This window comes from Oryctolagus cuniculus, chromosome 5, assembly GCF_964237555.1.
Source record: "Oryctolagus cuniculus chromosome 5, mOryCun1.1, whole genome shotgun sequence".
Classification (NCBI taxonomy): domain Eukaryota; kingdom Metazoa; phylum Chordata; class Mammalia; order Lagomorpha; family Leporidae; genus Oryctolagus; species Oryctolagus cuniculus.
Window position 1 is genome coordinate 5579763 of NC_091436.1, and position 17901 is coordinate 5597663.

Here is a 17901-nt window from a genome sequence, read left to right on the forward strand (position 1 = left end):
TCCAGTACAACAAATGTTTCATTCTAGTGGAGTACAATGGCGATATTTCAGCTCCACTAAACAAGTCTTTAAAATAAAGGTTCTTTATACTCCTTTGCAAATAAACGTCCAAAATATTTATCAAATTGTAGCCATGTTAAAGCAAATTCAGCATTTTTTAGTTTCATGCATTTTTTGAGATGTAGCAATTCTAAAACTCCATATACTATAAACCTAAGATCCGTCATAGAAATTAAAGCAATTTGATGTATTTAAATTTTAAGTGACAGATTTGCTTTTAAAATGATTGTTTTTGGAGAAGGTCTGAAACTGGTTTTGAAAATTTCAAGGAAGAAACCCCTGAAACCAATAGTGACAAACCAAACTCGGCACAGAAAAACCATCTTCCTGGCCCATGAGTTCCACTAAATTTAAAATTTGAACTTCTAGTTCACCCAGGATTTATTTGCCATTCACTGGACTAGGGAATTTCAAGACAGACGGTTGCAGATTCCAACGGTCAAGGCGGTCACCATCAAACAGGAAGAAGGACAATGGGCTCCTGCAAGGGCTGGCGGAAACCATGGCCTGAGTGCTGGCTGGAAATCAGAAGGAACGGCCACTTCTGCCGGTTCTACTTTTGGGGAAGGGGAAGGAGGCTGACTAGAGCCTGAGAAGATTCCTGAAGAAGGTGATACTGAATTGACCTTGCAGTCCAGCTGGTGGAGACGGGAGGGCGGGCTCTCCTGGCATGGATGACCAGGGAATGGAGGTCTGCAGTGGTCAGGTGTGGGCACAAGCGGGGCCTGAGAGGGCAAAGGGCACAGGAACTGGCCTGCAGACTAGATGGGGCCAGCTGGAGTTGGCACTGGTGTTCTAGGTGTTCGCGAGTGGTGATGACGACGCCAAGGCTCATGGACCGGCTGCGTCCTGGGCCAAGCAGCCTCCTCAGGTCAGAACGTATGTCAGCTTCCTGAATGCTCGTAACGCTATGCAGAGGGCTCTGTGACGGCCCACTTGTTACAGATGACGAAACTGAGGAACAGACAGAGTGGCATGTCCAGTGTCACAGAGGCGGTGGGCTTCCATTGCCTGCAAGAAGCGCGGGATGATGGATGTGTCTGGGGACACTGTCAGTGCCAGGGAGGAGGAGGCCAGCCACAGAAGGGCTGAACCGGCAGGGCGTGCCTAGAAAAGTCCTCAGGGAAGGCGAGGAAACAAGGAAAAAGCTGCAATTTGCAGCTTGTTATCCTCTGAGAGTGGGGAGTCCTGGGGAGGGAGGAGTCCCAGACACCCCTGGACGTTCTAGAGAAATGAGGGCGCGTTTTCTGTGAGCCAGGGGACCCGTTAGGACCGCGTGGGGAAGCACTCGGCATGAAGGCCAGCACTCTGTGAGTCCGGACGTGCTGGGGCCAGTGCCTCCCGCAGGTCTGCAGAGGGGCCAGGCAGCTCGGGGACCGCCGCAGGAGTTTGGCTGGAGCTGCAGATCTGGATGTAGCTAGCCCAGGGAACACGCAGGGGCGGAGGCTGAGCAAGGGGATGACGAGGTGCAGGGGAGAGAAGGAGCCTGTGGGTGTCGAGGAGCCGGGCAAGGAGAGAATCCAGGGAACCAGGAGGCCACTGCTTGCCTTACGAGGGAAGTTCCAGCGAAGCGTTCTGCTTGTGGTGGGCTGAAGAGCTGAGCGGAAGGGAGGACGCTTGTTTTCTACAAGGTCAGCAGGGAAGGAAGTTGAGGCCGAAGGCAGAGGAGGGCTTTAGCTTTCTCCTTTTTAAAATTTGCAAATTGAGACATGAACACGGAGTGCAGGAGGGGAATCGATGGGGCGCCCGGGTGGGGCCCTCCAGGGAGAACGGGCTGGGGAGAGGGCTGCTCTCCCACTCGGAGGTGCTGCCTCGGGAAGAAGCACCCCTCTGCTGCCTCTGTGCGGGAGGGAGGGAAGGCAGGGCAGGAAGACAGAGGCCCGCCTGGGGGCTTGGGGTGCCGGGAGGGACACTGCTGAGCTGAACAGGCACACTGGGGAAGGAGCAGGGGAAGGGGAAGGAAGCCGCCAGGGCCCAGCGGAGGTCGAAACCATTCCTTCCCAACGAAGCCCATCAGCAGTTGCACAACTTCCTCCAGTGGTGCTGGGCAGTCTCCAGTATGACAGCAGGGGAGTCGATGTGCCACAGACTTTTCATTCATCGACTTCTGTAAGAATGTAGTGGACACATCTGCAGGCGGTTCTGCCGATGCCAATTCTGGTTTGGTGCCAAATATGTCACCCGTGACACTGTAATATCCAATGACAATGCACAGACAAACCACATCCGTGAGGATATAAAACAGTTTCAGTGTCAACCTTGAGTTCTATGTGTTATGTGGTCTTGTACGTTCTGTTCCAAACACAAATAACGTGCAAAGTGGAAGCCAGATGGAAAAGAGTTGGAGAGGAGATTGCTCTAAGCAAAGCAAAGCTGTGTTGCTAGAATCTACTTTCCATATTCTGAGTGTCGTACCGTATGTAGGTAAATATTGGGCATGCCACCACTTGAACCTTAAGAGGAATGTGTGGATTTGGGGTTTGTAAATTTGTAAATTCTTGTTGAGTTCTTGTCAAAAGCAGTGTGCTTCAGAGAGAAAAGCAGTGGGCTTGGAGACAAGCCTCCAGACGGAACAGAGATGTCTTCTATGTGAGGCACTAACCAGCCCGTGAGGGACTGATTTGGCTCCCACACATTCAACCAAGCTCCAGGACAACCTTTGTCTTGAAAATTTGCATTGGATCCATTCCTTCATACTTGTATATTGAATTTAAATGAGTTATACAATGGAAGAAAAATTTGAAAGTATTAATTGTACACATAAAATATGCCAGGCAGTTCTGCACTCAGCGGAAGGGCACCAAGATGACTGCCTTGAAAACCGCCCCCACACGCTGCCTCTTCTGATCGTTGGAGACACTCAAACCTGTCCAGCTGCAGCACTGAGAAAAATCCGGTCAGGTTAAAGCCGCTCCTACTACGGCGCCTGTGACTGGGTGCAAGTTTCTAACACGGCACGTGGACTATTACACATCTTTTCTCCTCCAAGGGGAAGTTTTTCTGCTAAATTTCCAATTTCCAATGGGATCAACCAAACAATGAATGTTAACCAAGTTTCTACCATGTAGAAGACACTGTTTCAGGCATCGTGGGGATAGAATAAATGTGTAAAATGCTTACCAAGTGCAGAAAACGCAACTTAAATGAAGGCGCAAGCCTGTTTCTATTCTGACTGTTAAGAATAGAGTGCTGGTGGGATTTTTGGCCGGGCCTTGCCGGGCACAGCCGGCTTTTCTGGTAGAGAGCAGGCACTGCAGACGGGGCACTGGCTTCTCCGAGGCTGTGACGGGGATGCACATCCAGGGCTGTGAACAGACCACAGTGTAGAGGCAAGTGCAGGACGTCAGAACTCCAGTTCTGCTGTGAAAGTCCTTCACTGACGGGCTCCATGCTTTCTAATTTCTTCCGCAGGACAACTGACAACTGGTGGTGATTTAGGAGGAGAGATGTAAGAATGCAGATTTAGAGGTCTGAGACAAGGAAAGTGGACATGAGCAAGACTGGTGAGTGGGAGCCTGGAGAACATGTTCTAGAGGGAATAGGAGGCAGGAGTGCCCAGTGGTGCTGTGCCTGGGTGGGAGTGCTGCATTCCTGACTGTGCTGCAGGTGTTGGGATAGCAACCCGACCTGTCCCTTAGTTTACTCTAATAACACGATTGCCATGAGGATTAGATAAATAACAAAAGTGTAGTGAAGAACAAATTTACTTATCATCCTATAAAATGCTACATTTTCATTTTTCAATATTCAAGATATAAATATGTAACTGTGTCTTTGTGGTATGCTGAACAATGCATCCATTTATTTATTTATTTTTAAAGATTTATTTATTTATTTGAAAGGCAGACTTAGGGAGGTAGAGGCAGAGAGAGAGAGAGAGAAAATCTTCCATTCGCTGGTTCACTCCCTTTCAAATGCTTACAATGGCCAGAGCTGTGCTGATCCAAAGTCAGGAGCCAGAAGCCAGGAGCTTCTTTCAGGTTTCCCAGGTGGATGCAGGGGCCCAAGCACTTGAGTCATCTTCTACTGCTTTCCCAGGCCATAGCAGAGAGACTGGATTGGAAGTGGAGCAGTCGGGACTCGAACCAGCGCCCATATGGGATGCCGGTACTGCAGGCTTTACCTGCTACTCTACGGAGCCGGCCTCTACGCATCTGTTTATAATGTTTGCACTCCTTCCTTTCACCTGGGTTGCACACTCTTGTGATCCTGTACATTGAATTGGGTTGATTATACTGTGCTCAGTTCGGTGTGCAGTCATAGATCAAGCAGACAAGCATGTGAAACCTACAGGCTAGTGAAGGAAGACAAGACGTTCTCAAGTCACTTTCCTGGGCATTGAGAGTGATAAGCTTCATCAGGGCTATTCAGTAACTGCAAAGGGTGTACAGAAGAGAATGGATCACATTCCTTGGGCTGACAGCAAGTGAAAGGGATGAGTGATTAAGAAGCACGGCAAAAAGGGAGTTAATCAAGTCCCATATGCTGTGGCTTGACCATGTGCAAGGTGGCGTAATATTGTCTCCATGTTCGGAGGAATATTGTGCAAATGAATGGGATATTATCTGCAAAACAATTAAAGATGTTTGGACAAAAGCCACTGTGAGAAAAACTCAAGTCTATAATTTCTGAAAAGGCATTTTAAAAACGTGCCAGTTTGTAAGGCGAAATACAACAACAGACTGGACCTAAAAGATGTTGTCAGATCCTTTGTGGAATGAGGTTGAACACCCCGTGTAAACACAAACCATTCAGAAGTACAGTTTGGAAGGGCTAATACGAGAGAGATGAGTGCGGTGCAGTCGGTGAATTTACCTGTGACAGGAAGAGAAGGCCATCCAGCAACTTGGAACAAAAACATATTATAAAATGTCAGGATTTTCCAGAAAAAAGTAGTTTCTTTCCCTTCAGACAATATGCTCCACATATGGCAAGTTTCTTAGCTTGATAAACATCTACAAGAAGATAACTTTGAGACAGATGGTACTTTGTCTTACTAATTTCCAAGCCATTAGACTGAATAATTCCCAGTTTGGATGATCAGATTGATTTCTGGTTTTGGAAATCAACAGAAGTCATCAGGGTAAGTGACCAAGGGTGAGGGATGAAAGTATTCCAGTTGCCTTTGGTAACTGATTATTTGCTGTGGTCAGGAAATGGTGGTAGAGGCTAAGTCTTGCAATTCTGAAAATGGAGACAAGGCTACGGATGACATCTCCTGGTCATTAATGGGTGCTACACATACAGATTTGTAAAAGAAAGGATGACAGGAAGAGGGACTTCAGGATAACACACAAGGCTTTTTGGATTTCACAGAAGGTACACAATGGTTTTGGGACTTTACAGAAATGTCGATGAGTAAATGTGGGTTTAAAGAGTCAGAAGAATGGAACAGAGGGGAGGGAAAGCAGTAAAACGGTGTTGTTTATAAGGAAATGTTACTGCTGTTTATAAGAAATTGAAATTCAACAAGTCAAGGTTTTCACTGGAGATTTAACACAAATGAACAAGATACCATTCCTGAGTGAAGATCAAACAAGCTGCCCTCTCTCCTGACCGAGTAGCTCTCCTTCTCCTTGCCCCCTGCCCTGACCCCCAGATCCAGGAGAGGTCAGTGTCTGCCCTACACAGCATCCAGGGGCAGGCCTCCTTCAGCTTCAGGCCTCCTTCAACAGAAACAACTTCAGCTCAACCGCAAAGACCAGCGAGTGAAACGCCGTCCTCTTCATCCCCGTCAGTTTCTTTCCCCTCTCACATACACACAATCAGATTCTACCCCACAAAGTAACCTTGGGAGGATGGCTTGGCAACGCAAAGTCGGGTGCAAACCACAGCACTCTTTGCGTTGGTACTATGCCCCGACCCTCTTGGGGAGCAACCAGACATGTCCCCTGGGAAAGAAAATCATTTCAGGTTGCAAACCAGGGCCCTAGATAGGATGGGAAAAGCTTACTTAATTTTTGCAAAGAGTCAGTGCTGCTCCTGGGCTTAGGGGAAGTGTGACACATTGTAATTACACTTGATGGAAGATGTAGACAGAAAATGTAGACTGCATGGCTAAGGTTTGTTATACAAAAGCAACAATATGAGCTGGTGCAGCGCCTGGCATTATGGGAAAATACTAATTTTAGCTCACTACTCACTTATACACATTGTCTCATTTAATCTTCATTAGACTGTGAAAAATGTATAAGTTTTTGTTTATATGGGAAAGTCAAGGCTTGGAGTGGGTGAGGTGATTTGTCTGAGATCTAAGAATTAGCCAGAAAGAGGTTGAGACCAGAATCGAACGGATTTAGGTTCTTCCTCCAAATTGTCATGGCAGGTGGAGTAGGAGCAGAGATTCTTAGCCAGAAGCCATTGAGCCGTCATGGCAACAGCAGCAAAGCCAGAGCTGAAGTGCGAGCATCAGTCATTTTTCAACTCCAGTGGATGGGGAGGGAAAGAGAAAAATAGGTTGAGGGTGGGGAGGGGGGTCCCCATCTGTGCACCTGCTCTAGCCCTGTTGGGAAAGAGAGTCATCCTTTGGAGCCCCACTCCTCTCTGCCTCAGCCTTACACCTGAACCAGGTATTACTGCTTTGAACTCACTAAATATACAGGGTACAGGGAGAAAAAGACTTGTATCCATATTTGCTTTTGATATCATCATTTACAATTTTTATTATACACAAATATTAGTATAATAACATATTCTATGTCAGTATTATATATTACAATAATACATATACCTATATATAGAATATCTGTGTGTGTTGGTTTCTTGCGCACAATTGTTTTTTAACTGATGGAGTACACCGTCAATCAAAAGATTTAACTACTATTTTTCCTAAAAACACTATGCAGCTTCTAACCATATCCACTCAGAAACATCAGCTACCTCTAACTCGGCCAACGTCCATGCTGACCGCTTGGCTGTGCCTTCCCGCCTCCCCTCAGGATCTCTTTGCTCCGCATGCCCCACTCTCCTGAGAGCCCGGCCTGGCAGCACCGCCGCAGGTGGATCCTTCCCTCTCCCTCACCTCTCAGGGACACAGCTCTCCCAGGCTGCGGATGCCTCTTATTGGATTCCCCCAGCCCCCATCACCTCCTGCAGCAGGGCACTCCTAACCCACCTGCGCCTCAGATCCAGCTCTCTGATTCTTTCCTTACAACTCAATAGGAATGACCTACTTTCAAGGCAAAAGCCCCTTCAGTGCCCCACTGATGCTCCAAGAAGAGTCGTGGGGGCTGTGAGTTCTCTGCCTGCCTGAGCCCTTGGCTGCCTCCCCGGCCTCATCTGGCCCCTCTCCCTCCCACCCTGGGAACCGCCTCCCTCCCTGCCCTGGCTGTAGCCACCCCACACCCAGCCATGGTTGAACCAGCTCTCTTCTTCCTCTCTGTCTTAGCCTACAGTGCCTTTGGATTAATTCATGTTTGCCTCTTAGGATACAGCTTAGAGATTTCCTCCTTGCGAAGCCCGAGTCTGGGGCCTGTTCTTCCTTTACTCATAGATTGACTGGAAAGTCGCGAAGACAGGACAGCGAGTTTTCTGTATCCCTCACCTGGTTCCCTCTAATGCTAACGTCTTACATAGTCATCTTGCATCTGTCAAAACTCAGAAGCCAAACTACGCTCTACGCATCTGAACATCACCGGCTTTCCCTGGAACATCTTTCTGTTTCAGGACCCCACCATCGAACCACTCGGCATCCGCTCCCCGGCTGTCGGGCAGCTTCTGCGTCTCATCTCATGATCTGAACAGTCTGGGGGATACTGGTCAGGTATGTTGTAGACTTTCCTCTGTTGGTGCTTGTTTGATGTTTTCCCTCAACAAGAAACTGAGGTTTTATTTTCATGGGACAGACTCTATGGGGTGCAGCATGGCCTTCTCAGAACACTGCATCAGGGCTATGAATCTAAGTTTTACCATCTGTCGTAAGGCCAGCCCTGTTAACCCTGATGTAGCGTTGCACTGTCTGCAGGACAACAAGGTTATTTAGGGTTTTTGCATCTACGCTTGCACATGAGCCTGGCCTGATGCTCTTCATGGCACTATCTTCTTCCAGTTTCACCATCAACAGCTACCTTGTTCTTTGGTTCCCTTTCTCAGGTCTCTCGAACAGTTTGTATGAGGGGAAGGAGTAATATCATTTGAAGATTTGGAAAATATTGACTGTAAAATGACTTAGTGATGTTGACTCATTTTAGAGGGAGACAGATTTTGTTTGCTTATTCTGTTTCTTTAATATTTATTGATTTATTCCGCATTTTTATTTTCCTCGAATAAATTTGGTAATTTATATTTTCCTAACAAACTAATTCTTTCAAATCAATTTAATTTCTTTTAACTAAATTGATTAACAATAGTTTATGGTAAAATGCCTGCCCTACTCCCCTTTGAGTCCCTGCTTATTTAAGCCTTTATTCCTGCACTCAGTCTTGGCTATTTTATTGCTCATTTCAAAGAACCGGTAGAGCTTTACAAATTTTTTGTACTATTTCTTTAACATCAATTTCATTAATTTTTGATCCTCTCCTCTGGTTTTGTTGAGTTTAATTGTTTTTTATTTTCTGATTCTCATATATTGAGTGGTTTACATTTATTTTTCAATATGAAACTTTATCTTCTGAACTGTGAATTCATTTAAAACATTTAAGCTGTGTTATTAATAGAGAATATCATTTAAATAATATAGATTCTTGTAAAATTTTTGAGATTGTAATTTTCCTTATGGTCCCTTTGGAACATATATGTATGTTCTATGTATATAGAAAAGAATGTATTTTCTGGGTGTAGAGTTCTAGTCTATTTATCAAAATTCACCTGTTAAAATTGCTTAAAATAGTCTGTGTCCTCAACAATTTTTAAATCTATTTCATCAGTTTATTAAAATCAAGAGCTACTACTTTATAGATTTGTCAGTGTTCTGTAAATTTTTGTTTTCTAGATTTTCAGCTTATATTAAGTAAATATAAGAGCATGACTTAACTAATATCCTGTCATTCTTAACTTTAGTTTTAGTTCTGGATATATATATCTTTAATAAATTATAAAAATATATTTTATAAGTTATAATTATGTATTTATAAATTATAAAATTATGAATAAAATTCAATAAATTTCATCAGTTTTGGACTTGCTATTATTTCTGGCATTTAAATTTTAGCTTTCAGGTTATTCCTGTTGCTGTTGCATTTACTTTGGTAGTACTTTTACTTAGGGTTATGTAGAGTGGGAAAACTCTCCATCTTTTATGTCTGAAATTGTCTTTATTTTACCCTCACTCTTTTGGTAAGGCATTTATGTACATATATACTTATTTGAAAGGTAGAGTGTCAGGGAGAGAGAGAGAGAGAGGGAGAGAGAGAGATATTTTTTATTTGGTGGTTCACTCCCCAAATGGCTACAAAACTCAGGACTGGCCAGGTTGAAGCCAGGAGTCAGGAACTTTATTCTGGTGTCCTTAGGTGAAAGGGTTCGAGTACTTGGGTAATCTGCTGCCATCTCGGGCTTATTAGCAGGAACTGGATTGGAAATGGAGCACCCAGGACTGGAACTGGAACTCTGATACAGGATGCAGGCATCACAAGTGGTGGTTTAACCTGCTGTGTCCAGATGCTGGCACTTTGCCCTCCCTTCTGAATGGTATTTTAGCTATATATAATACACATACACACATATATATGTATAGCACATGATATATATATTCAGTATATAATTCTAGATAGCCACTGTTATTTTTTTCCTTTTTTTTTTTTTTTTTTTTTTGACAGGCAGAGTGGACAGTGAGAGAGAGAGACAGAGAGAAAGGTCTTCCTTTGCCGTTGGTTCACCCTCCAATGGCCGCCGCGGCCGGCACGCTGCGGCCGGCGCACTGTGCTGATCCGATGGCAGGAGCCAGGTATTTATCCTGGTCTCCCATGGGGTGCAGGGCCCAAGCACTTGGGCCATCCTCCACTGCACTCCCTGGCCACAGCAGAGGGCTGGCCTGGAAGAGGGGCAACCGGGACAGAATCCGGCGCCCTGACCGGGACTAGAACCTGGTGTGCCGGCGCCGCAAAGCAGAGGATTAGCCTAGTGAGCCATGGCGCCGGCACTGTTATTTTTTTCTTAGCACACTCTCTCATATATTTTATAGCTCAAAATTCAGTGTCAGTAAAATTCTTTCTTTATGGAAGGCTGCCCCTCTCTCTGGCTGTTCTGTGTATTCTCTTGTTGTCTTCAGCATTGTCCAGTTTTGTCACAATATGGCTAGGATCAGATTTACATATTTAATCTTTCTTAGTTGAGTGTACTTTTCCAGGGTACTAACACACAACTCACTAGTCTCTCTTTTAAAGTTCTATATAATATTCATCTTCCATGTGCAGCTCTCCCTTAACAAAAATTTATAGATTGTTCCCCCACATATCCAGTTGTTCTCACATGAACATTTCCATTCCTTTTGCAAAAAAATAATTTCTTGAGTTGACGTCAGCAAGATGGCTGATTACAAGTGCCTCTCATGCAAGTTTCTGTCCACAAAACGGAACAAAAGAAAGAACAAACAGCTGATGCTCGACTGCAGTGTTGGGGCAGAGTTACGTGAGGATGTGCAAAGCTGTTGACGAGCACGGAGACCTCCATGGCCTTACAAAGAAGGGAACCAGACTCACAGCGTCTATCATTTCATCTCTCCGGTTGAGATCACCCAACCTAGAGGGGTGGCACACAGAGGAAAGAGTAAGCAGGAGGCCCCATTAACTCCGTGAACGCCTGAGGTATTGGCTGTTAGAGAAGCCTGCAGTACTCACAGGTCTTGAGTCAATTTGGGGGAGCCACCAGGGACCCCAGCTGGTGCACTGCCCTGGAGAAAGAGCCCAGCCCTCTTGTGGGCTCCACCTTGGGTTCCTGCTGCGAGGTGTCATCCTGAGACCCATCACCCAGGGTCCTGTGAGGCACCTGGGCAGCTTCCTCCAGCAGTGAGGCTGACCTGGTCCTGTGAACAAGCTGGGTTGCCCTGCACACCCTTCCGTGCCCTGGGAAGCACCCTGGCCCACCCTGAATGGGTTGGTCAATCAGAGCATTCAGGAAACAGCTGCGTGGCCTCACGGATCTACTCTCAGGCCCAGGAAGTGAAAGGGAAGCTTTACCTGCAGAGCTCATCCCACTGAGCCTAGGAATCAGCCAACTGGCACCGCCTACCCTCCCACAGACCTAGAAGGCAGATGGATGACCTCATCCACAAACCCTTGGCTGGGTAGCGACTGAGTGGCCCACCTTGGGTGGCTTGGTGACTGTGGCCCCTGGGAAGCAGCTGGACAGCTTAACCTGAGTTGCTTGCCCCTCTAGGCCTTGAGAAGCAAAATATAGCGTTTGGACAGGGACTGGCATTGTGCCTGGGTCCATTGCTGTGGCCTAGCTAAAACTGACAGCATCTTCTATACACCAGCATGCTGTGCCATACCCTCCTGGCCCGCAAGTGTGACTTGCTCCAGTGGAGTCCTCAGACACTGATAGGCACCCTGTCTCTACTACCATGCCCATTGCACCTTGACTGCTCAGGCCCAACAGAATGGCCCTGCCACTGTGTGACTCATGGGAACAGACAGACTGTAACCACTGCATGCGGAGATGCAGGTGAACCTGCACAACCTGAGAGAGCTGCATGCTGGATGGCAGAGGAATCCCATGATCCCTTGCAGCCTAACCACTGAGACATCTCAGGCATGAACAACATTGATTACAACTGAAGATGCTACATGGACACAACACTGCTATGTCCATCTAGAACCTAAGGCAACACAGTCTAACCAACCGACACCCTAGGCCACATCTCTAGAGGAAAGTCTTCTGCAAGAGGCACCCTGCAAAACCAGCAGAGGCAACTGATCCACCAAGTCTGCAAATATCAACACAGGGGCACAGAAGCCTGAAAAAGCAACATAACATCATGTCCCTAAAGGAACACAAAGCTACCTAGCAACAGACCTCAGAGAAAAGAAAATTACTGAACTGCTTGAAAAACATTCAAAATAATGATTTTAAGGAAACCTTATAGGGTTTCATTAAACCTTATCAGGTTCCCTAAAAGAATACAAGAGAATACAAACAGATAATTCAATGAAATTGGGAAGACAATTCATGATCTGAATGAGAAGTTCTACAAAGAGACAGAGATCATAAAACATAACTGAATAGAATTTCTGATGTTTAAGAAACCAATAAATGAAAAAAAATGGAGTTGAAATCCTCAGTAACAGACTAGATCAAGTAGAAAGGAGAATTCGCAAGCTTGAAGACAGGTCTTTTGAAATGACCCAGTAAAATAAGAAGAAAATGAAAATGAAAGAAGAAAGCCTACAAGGCTTAAGAGACACCAGCAAATAAACAAATATTTGCATTATGGAGGATTACATTAGGAACACAGAAGGAAAAAGGCAAAGAAAACCATTGAACAAGCTAACAGCTGAATACTTTCCAAATCTTGGGAAAGATACAGATGTCCAAGTGAAGGAAGTTCAAAGGATCCCAAACAGATCTGATGAAAACGACTCTCTCCAAGGCATCTCAGAGTCAAATAGTCAAAAGTAAACACAAAGAAAGAAATCCAGGGTTCAGCATTGTGGCACAATCGGCTAAGCCACAGCTGGTGTCCCTAGCATCCCCTATCCGAGCACTGGTCCAGATTCCAGCTGCTCTCCTCCCAGTCTGGCTCACTGCTGATGTGCCAGGGAAAGCAGTGGGAGAAGACCCAAGTGCTTGGGCCCCTGACACCCATGTGGGAGACCTGGACAGAGTTCTAGGCTCTTGGCTTTGGCCTGGACCAGCCCTGGCTGCTGTGGCCATTTGGGATGTCAATCAGCATATGTAAAATCTCCCTTTCTCTTTCCCTCTCTTTTGGTCACACTGCCTTTCAAATAAATAAGGACATAACAAATAAATCCTTTAAAAATCTTAAATGTAAGTGGACTAAATTCTGTAATTAAAAGATTTATACTAGGTGAATGTTTGAAAGAAGAGACCCAACAATATGCTTTTTCAACAGGAAATTCACTTCACTGGTAAAGTTACACATAGATTGAAAGCAAAGGAATGGAACAAGATATTCCAACCAAATGGAAACCAAAAGCAAGCAGGAGTAGCAATGTTACATCAGATAAAGTAGAATTTAAGTAGAAAACTGTAATAAGTGGTAAGGAAGGTCATTACATAATGAGACATGGATCAACACAACACAAGGAAATAATGGTTGTAAATATATATGCAACATCCCACTTTCAACAATGGGTAGATGATCCAGACCCAACCCCTGCCAAAAAATCAATAAAGAAGTATCAGTCTATACTACAGACTGAATGGACCTAACAGTTATTTATAGAACACTTCATCCAGTGGCTACAGAATATATGAGTACATTATTCCAACTTACAAAACATTCTCCAGGATAGACCATATGTTGTAACACAAAACATACACTACATTTTTCTTTATCCATTCACCAGTTGAATGCATACGTACATATGGTAAATATTATCCAGCTGCAAATCTTGTTATTTATGGCAACATATATGAAACTGGAGACCAAGCACGGGAAGACAAACAGTGCATGTTCTCTCTCCTATGTAGAAGTTCAGAAAAGCTGCTTTCACAGTAGAAGAGAACAGCTTCGTGTTCAAAGAGCTGCAAAGTATAGGGGTTGGAGGGATAGAGGGAGCTGGGATAACAGGTACCAAAGTCCAGTGATAGAGGAGTAAGTCCTGATGTTCTACAGCACAGTATTTGATTTGATCATTATACATTGTGTGTCTGTAGCAAATCATAACATTTTGCCCCATCAATATGTACCATATATTAAGTCAACTAATAAAGTAATACTTTCTTTTTATTTATATGGGTTTATCTTGTTTATTTGGTTGTGCATCCAGAATATACTTCTATCAGTCCTGTTCATACCATTACATAATCTAAGTCAGAATGAACACATGTTCCAAATTTGTATTTCGTTTGTTGTCTTCTTAACAGTTTGATTTCTGCATGGGTAACAGCATTTTATCTGCAGGCTAATGTAAGTACAGGGGTAGGGATTTTTCCTCCCCATTTCTCTCACTCCTTCCCAGCCTGTGTCCTCCACTCCTGTCTGGTGGTTTTGTGGTTGTCCCCTCTCTCCCAGGGCCCTCAGTCTCGCACTAGGCCACACGGGCAGCAGATGCTTATCTTTACTTACCTACTTTTGGTGGACGCCTCCCCTCTGGCCTCCGGAGGTCAGCACTAAGCCTGGTCCTCAAGCTCCATCCTACAGGGAGGCCCTTACGCCACATGACCACACAGAAGTCAGGCTCCCAGCCACCATTGCTCGCTTGGTGAATGGCATCTTAGGAGGCCTGTGGCTTCAGGTGCACTTACTGCCTAGTATTTCTGTTCTGTTTCTGGTCTATGGAGACGGTAATGTAGTCTTTGAGTTCAGATGTGCTTTTCTTGGTTCCTCTCTCTTCATGTTTAACCCTTTATTGTTAGACGCTGGTGCTCAGCCTGCGTTGTATGCAGCTGGCATAAATGTACAGAGCACCCTGGTGACAGGTGATAGGGCATCATTGAGAGCAGTCCTGACGTCCTCAAAGGGAGTGAGGAAGAGTGGATGGGAGAAAGTCTGCGGATGAGAATTGAGCTGTTCCTGGCCGGATGGACAGGGTTTGGACAGGCACAGAGGAAGGGTCCAGCATCACAGATAAGGAGAGTCAAATACTGAAGGCACAATGTGGAAAGAGAAGAAGAGCAAGTTGAGAGACTAGTAAGCAAACAAAACTAGTTGGAAAATTATTGGGACCAGATGATGGACATACGTGATTTCCAGAATAAGGTTGGGATTGTGACCCAAAGCAAACAGAATGAGTAGCTGTTAGTTACTGAAAGCTCTGTTTCTCAAGTCCTGAGCTAAGTGCCTCAGTAAATTATCTCATGTGGGGCTCAAGCCACTCGATGGATAGGCTGGTATGATCCAGGTAAATCATCTGAGATCACATGGTCTAATTAGTGGTCAGAAAGGGAGCAGGCTCTAATTCCCAGAACCTGTAGCTATTACTTTATGAGAAATAGGGTCTTGGCCAAAGTTCCTAAATCAAGAATTGTGAGCCAGGGAGATGATCTGGGACTATACAGGTGGGCCTTAGATCTCATCACAGACGTTCCTTACGAGAGAGAGCACGAGGAGACTTGCTCTACACAGAAGAGGCAGCAGCCACATGAAGACAGTGGCAGAGAACGGAGTGATGTGGCACAAGAACATGGATGTCAGCAGCCAGCAGACCCTGGAAGAGGCAAGGACGGATTCTTCATGGAATCGCTAGGAAGAAGCAAGGCTCTGCCACAGCTGATTGAGGATGACCTTGAACGTCTGCCCTCCAGAAATGCAAGGGAGTGCATTCTGCTGTTTTAAACCATCAACTTTGCTGTCATTTGTCAGAATAGCCATGGGAAACTAATTTGGGTAGTAAAAGATTGAGTCAGGTTGTGACCAGTCAATGTGCCTCCAGAATGAGGTGCTTGCCAATACTCTATGGAATTATGTTGTTTTTTTTGATGACTATTCTAGAAACGATGCAAGGAACAGAACAAAACAAGACAAAGCTAGAGCAGTGAGATGCTTCAGGAGGCTTAGCCAAAACCACTCAAGTACAAGCCAATATTTGGATGTATATGCATCATAGCTAACGCTTCAGCCACATGATCATTCGGTGGTACAAGGAACAGGCAGGGCTAAAGAAGTATGGCTCTAGAAATAATACTTTTCCAGGAGATGGATCACACGATTGATGATTTCCCTTGTCCATGTGGAGCAGAGCTGTCGGGGCTCATCTACAGGTGTGAACAACACAGTTTCCGTGTCTCCTTCAGGAGCCCATTTGTTATGTTATTGCTAACTTCGAAAAACTTCCAAGTCCCAACTGAGGTAATATTTGAATTGCTTTATAATTCAGGTAAGTAACCACACACAGTTTATAATGTACACTTGTAAAACGTTACTGTCAAATTAATGATGGGAGAGTGATCGGTGTGAAATCTACAGTATCTGGAACTCTGAAATGCTAACGCCCGTGCCCGTGGCTGCTGCACCAAGCTCTCCGGCATCTTCATGTCTCCCGTCACTCCAGGCCTCTGTGCCAGGCTGTGCTCCGGGAGATCTGTGCGCCAGGGCTGGAAACACTGATGTCGTCGGGCCATGGCTTCCTCGCCTGTCAAATGGCCAAACAGCATGTGCCTTCCGGGACTGTGGCGAGAAGCAAGCTGAAGCTGGCGTCTGGGTTTGGGCCCAGCTCCTTTTGTCAGCTGCACAGCTCCCTCATCTGCAAACTGTGCTCCGGTGCTTAGGTTGTGAGGATTCACTGAGTGTACACGTGCGGCATCCGGCACTTTGGAGGTGCTTTATAAACATTAGCGATTGCTGTCGTCATTATTTATGGCGTGGCGGGGGGGGGGGGAGGGGACAGACACTGACTTGCAGCAGTTCTAGAGCCCACATTGAAAGGAAGACTGATGGCGTTCTGGGGAGCCGAGGGGACCGGGGGGGGGGGGGAGGAGGGGGCAGAGGGATTTGCATGTCAGTTCTGCATTTTTCACGTTAGAATCTTGGGGCTGTCCTCTGAATCGAGGGGATTTTTCTGAGGATTTTGTTGGGCTAATTCAGTGGCTGCCTTGGAATCAGACTGAATCTTTATTGTGTTTAAAATGCCGGAGGAATAAAATGACGCCGAGGGCTGGCAGGCAAACAATAAAGCAGAACAGGGCGGTCCAGTGCTTGGAATATATTCAAAAAGGGAAAATATATTATGGTCAATGCACACATTGTAGGTCATGGATAACGATGAAATTTAAATTCATCTCCAAAGTCTGTGTGGCACCGCGAAGAATGGGGGGCTGAGGAATAAGGCACAAGCAGAGAGCATGAAGCGGAGCTCATTAAGCAGCCGTGCTTTCAGATGTGCGCTGCGGCGGCTGGGCTCTTCCCGACCAGCCTCCCGTTGTGTGTTTCTGAAATATTGTGAGCTGAGAAGCGATCGTGAAAGCTCTCTGCTAATTTTTATCTCTCCAGATAGTGCAAGTAAGAAACACATTTGGAAACGTGGCAGTTAACAGGAGTACCATTTAAATGATTCATCTTTTGAAACAGTGATGCATTCGGTCTTCATAATCGAGGAAGCTCGTAGTTACAACCTAGACTCTTCCTATGTTGTTAACACATTTAGTGTGCATTTTGAATGAAAACAAAACAGGAGCGTTTCCAATGTATTTTAGTTCAGTGCATTTTCTTTATACAGTATTTAGTTAAATTATTCAAAATCAAGCATATAGATCGGCATAAAATGAATTTCAAATTAGTTCATTGAATAATCCCTAAATTGGCAAAAAATCAAGGCGTAGTACAACAGTTTCAGTTATAACTATGAATAAATTTAAGAGATTATCTTATAGAGGAAATCTAAGGATTGTAAGAAATAACAAGGTATACTTTAGAAATAGTCCCTGAAACTAACAAAAGCTGTGCACTTACATAATCAAAATTTAAAACATGAATGAAGTACAAAACGATCCAAACTAACAGATCTGCAATTTGATTATGAATGGGGAAGTTCAATCTCTTAAACATGCCAGTTTTCCACAAATAAGTCTATAATTCAAAGTAATTCCAAAAAAATGATTCCAGCAAGATTTCTCACAGATTTGAGCACCTGATCCTCAAGCTCAAGTAAAAGAACAAAGGGCAAAGAACACGTCAGATAATTTTGAAGAGGTGGATTTGTATGACTCTTATGGCTGGAACAAGAGGCAGGGAGCATGCATGCCTAAATGGCAACTTCACATGTATGAGATGCAAATGAGTGA

The 17901-nt window shown here is 45.1% G+C and overlaps 1 protein-coding gene across 4 annotated transcripts in view; it reads right to left on the bottom strand.

Moving 5' to 3' along the window:
* PACRG (parkin coregulated) overlaps positions 1–17901 on the bottom strand; it is a 578050-nt gene that overhangs the window by 156414 nt on the left and 403735 nt on the right. Inside the window, exon 5 of one of the 4 annotated variants that reach the window (XM_051855184.2) lies at positions 1–17901. This exon is cut by the window's right edge and continues 24343 nt beyond it. The exons of the other annotated variants lie outside the window; for them this stretch is intronic. The gene's annotated coding sequence lies outside the window, so the exon portion shown is untranslated. 4 annotated transcript variants of the gene reach the window in all.